This window comes from Akebia trifoliata, chromosome 10, assembly GCF_017979445.1.
Source record: "Akebia trifoliata isolate Shusen 1 chromosome 10, ASM1797944v1, whole genome shotgun sequence".
Classification (NCBI taxonomy): domain Eukaryota; kingdom Viridiplantae; phylum Streptophyta; class Magnoliopsida; order Ranunculales; family Lardizabalaceae; genus Akebia; species Akebia trifoliata.
In genome coordinates, this window is record NC_141384.1 from 26993233 (window position 1) to 26997532 (window position 4300).

General features: G+C 32.3%; 1 pseudogene; it reads right to left on the minus strand.

Annotated features, from left to right (window-relative positions):
- Nucleotides 1-641: 641 nt before the first annotated feature.
- Nucleotides 642-3752, minus strand: LOC147393516 (methylsterol monooxygenase 1-2 pseudogene; annotated as a pseudogene).
- Nucleotides 3753-4300: the final 548 nt, after the last annotated feature.

Genomic DNA, 4300 nt, shown 5'->3' on the forward strand with positions numbered 1-4300 from the left:
CGAACTATTTATCATCAACATCATCATGATGCAGAGCACAAAATTTTAAGAACGCTGATTTTTTATTTTATTATATAAAAGATGTTTTTCACTACTGATAGACAAATTTCAAATTTAGGAGTTCAAAGGTCGTCCATTTCCAAAGTTACATAAGCTACCCCATAATAATCATCTCTCTCATATATTCAAGAAAACAAAAAACGAACTTTCTGCATGAGCAATAACAACAACATCAAACTCAAAAAAACTTAAGGTTGCAAATAGAAGTTGTTGTGTTGAAGCGTAACAAGAGTAAAAATAAAGAAGAAAAAACAAACACACAAGAACACAAGATTTACGTGATTCAACAAATTGCCTACGTCCACAGAGGAGATAAAAAGAGAGAAAAATCCACAATCAACGATAAAGATCCTCTGCTGCAAGAAACATCACATAAAAATGTATAAGGTGACTAATTGTCGACAATTTTGATGTCTATAACTGCCACCCAACTACTGAAAAAACAACTAAACATGTTATGCCACATTCACCAATCAAACTAACAAACTTTTTAAACACCTATAGTTAAAAAGGGAACAATTTTAATCAAAGAATAACCATATTAAAAATACAATTACATTTAAAAATGAAAAAAAAATTAGCTAATTGGCAATGTAGTAAGCATACCGACAGTGCAGCTCGATAGCCTCAATTTGTCATAAAATCATCCAAAGCCAGAACGCGATCATGTGGCCAGGAACAATTGCAGGACCAAGAAACGATGGAAAGCCTAATATCAAAATCTCGGCCCAATGAGCGTATGGTGCTGCGAACCCAATCAGAGCATTAAAATTTATGATGAACTCTATGGATCTTCTCATAACCCCATTTACAATGCAGCAATCGATGGATCCAGTAATTCGAGTAATCCTCAATCACAAAGTACACCATCAATTGCAAACAAATCTCCTAACATGATGGTAATGGTAAACTCGTCTGAATCCCAACCCACTTCGATAACAAAAACACCAAAAGATCCGAAAAAATCAATCAAAAAAACTAAATTCTCAACATTTAGAAAATCCCAATCCATTATAACAACAACAACAACAAGAACAAGAAAAACACTTTCCTTACTAACTTAGTAAGATTTCAAGTCTTACTAAAGGTCGTTGGGCTCACATTGGCAATCCAACACAACAACCTTTTAGATTTCATGAAAAAACTCATATTAAAAAAATAAAAATAAAAATAAATTTTTTTGAGCTTGATCCAAGGTGTCCCAAAACTTAAAATTAAAATTCAACAATAAAATTAATGTTAAAAAAAATTCAAAGTTCTTAGAATTTTGTCTTCTACAAGTTTGGGGCATTAGATCATATTTTTGGGATGCCAAGATGTGAGCTTACGACCCTTAGTAAGATTTGAAATCATACTAAGTTAGTCATGCTAGACTGACTCTTAGAATAAAAATAAATATATAAAGGGTCGATGGCCAATTATTAAACAACATAGTTTGTCTTATATGGGTTAGAAGTTTTGAAATGGGTTGTAAGGGAGGTCTCTATGATGAGGAGATTAACCTCACCAAAAATCAGTTCATTTTGAAACTTCTAACCCCATCAAAAGTGATTTATAAAGAAATGAACGATCTATGATTCTTCAACTTGTAAATTAGGGTTATAAGTTTCGAAATGGGTTGATTTTTTGTGATGATCATCCTAACAAAAAATCAGACCATTCCAAAACTTATAGTAAGAGTATTGATTTTCTAACTAGAAAGTTCTCGGCTGACTTGTCACAGAACCCTAGGTCTTTTTTCTCGGAATACACAACTGCACATCTTTTATGAGAATTGTAGTTGTGTATCACGAGAAAAAGATATATGATTATGTGTCCATGCTATGCCAGTTGAGTATTGAACAAGTGAAAACTTTTAGTTAGAAAATCATTATTCATATATAAAGAGTCGTGCTAAACTGACTACCCACGTGAAACATTCAATCAACTACCTAACGTGACAAGTTTGGGAACCATAGATATGTGCTCCTCGAGATACATTTTTTATGGGGAAATGCAGTTGTGTACACCAAGGAGCACATATGTACAGTTCCGAACTTGTTACTTCAGGGTAGTTAGATTATCACGATTCATATATAAAACCTTAAATTTCTTCTAAAATCGGTAATTTTCTCAAAATTGAGTAAATCTAACCTTGACATTCGGATACTAAATGAGTTGCAGGGGACCTACAACAAGAAAAAATATCCACATAATGTCTTTATAGCATTTAATCATGTCTTCTTGAGAATTCTTTACTTTGGGTTGAATCTTGTACTTGTCGATATTCTTTGATCGCTTAAGCTCCAAGAACATAATGGTAGAGGAACTAAAGAGAAGAAACAGAGCAAGAAGAGAATGTTGTAGATCACAACAATTTCTTGGTAAATCTGAATCTATGAATCTTCCTTTTAGGGATTTTGCACTCTTGTGAGATGTTCTTCTCTACCCAAAACCCAAATCCAATTACAAATTAAAACCCATCTCACCCTCTCAAACATCTCTCTTTTAATTCCAATCGATCATCCATGATGATCAAAAAATGGTGGCCTCTTTTTCCTCCAACATCAGTTTCATCTTCTCCACCTACACCATTAACACGAGATCTTACCCCATCATCAACACACAACCCACTATCATCGTCATCATGTGGAACATCATCACAATCTTGAGGATTTCACTATCCATCTTATGATTCATCAAATCAATCTTTCCAAGAAATAAAATAGGGGAATCAACCCTATTTGGATCTATAACTTGCTAAAGTTTTTAAGATAGATAGATAGATAGAGAGAGAGAGAGAGAGAGAGAGAGAAAGACACTGTGGAGGATGAAAACTGTAAAATCCCATGTTTTTATTCATATCTCGAGGAAAAATAAATAGTTGAATTTTTAAAAAAATCCTGAAAGTGGGACTTAGGGTAAAAAATCCTCGATTTTCGAGTCGGACCAGGTTAAAATAATGACATTTTTCTAGAGTAAGAATTTTTAAAATTCAATTATACCATTATATTCTTAATGAAAAATTATAGAAAATTGACTATTTACTTGTCATTTTTGGAGTCCAAAAAGTTGAATTATCGTTAAAAACGAAAACGACGTTAATTTTAAGGTCCCATTGGACCAAAAAAATAATTTTTTTTAGAAATTTTTTTTTAGAAATTTTTTTTTAGAATTTGACCATACTATTAGATTCGAAACAAAAAATTAGATAAAATAGGGTATTCATTCGTCACTTTTAGAGTCCGGACGATCAAGTTATTGTCGAACGAAACAATAGGTAAAATACCGATTTCATCTCGTATTTATATAAATAATTTTTTATAAATAGAAATACTATTCATCATCATTTTCTTCGTCCAAAACCAGTCACGGTTTTTTTTTTTTTTAATTATTTTTCTCCGATTTTCAACCTCAAATTCACCGCAAACAAAACAAGTCGCTGTCGACTTCCGACGCAAAAGAAAAAAAGGTCTGCAGCCTCAACATCTACAAAACCCACCTAATATCTTTTCGTTTCATCTTTTCTTTCACCTCGTATCATCAAAAATCAGTCGTACGTGATACGAGATTTTCGATTTTTAAACCTCGAATTTCATCAGTTTCAAGGTCAAATCGTCATCCGTCGCAAAGGGGAGAAAGGACGATGACATCGAGATCTTCAAAACCACCAGGCCAGATTTAAAAATCATCTGCCTTGAAGTTCGATCCATCTTGATTTCCAGGCCAATCATTTCGATTTTCGTGCACGCATTTCGATCACCTCGAACAGAGATTGTAAGGACTATCAATTTCTATCGATAACCATAGATTGTGAAAATTACATTTAGGGTTTTAATGAAAAATTGTAATGTGTTTCCAAAAATATATAATTCTTTTTATTATTTCAAATTTACGTCAGAATATGCATATTTGAAATGTTTAATTGTATTTTATAACAAATTATACGTAGGTAAGATATTTCATAGGGTTATTTCTGTTTGTTGGGTTCTATGTACTGCTCGGAACCTGTTTTGATATAAGTTTTGTAATTTTTCAATGTTATTGATAAAAAAATGAATTTCATAATTGAAAAAAAATGATTTAATATTCAATAAACTCATATTGAGTTGATGAATATCTTGTTCGACAGATTGAAAACTACGAAAATTAAAAAAATTGGATGAAACGGTAAAATATTGGAATCACACCCGAGGGGTGATGTCTGTATTTTACATCCGAAAAGATAGGATGTCACATGGTAAGTTCCATGAGCTTACAC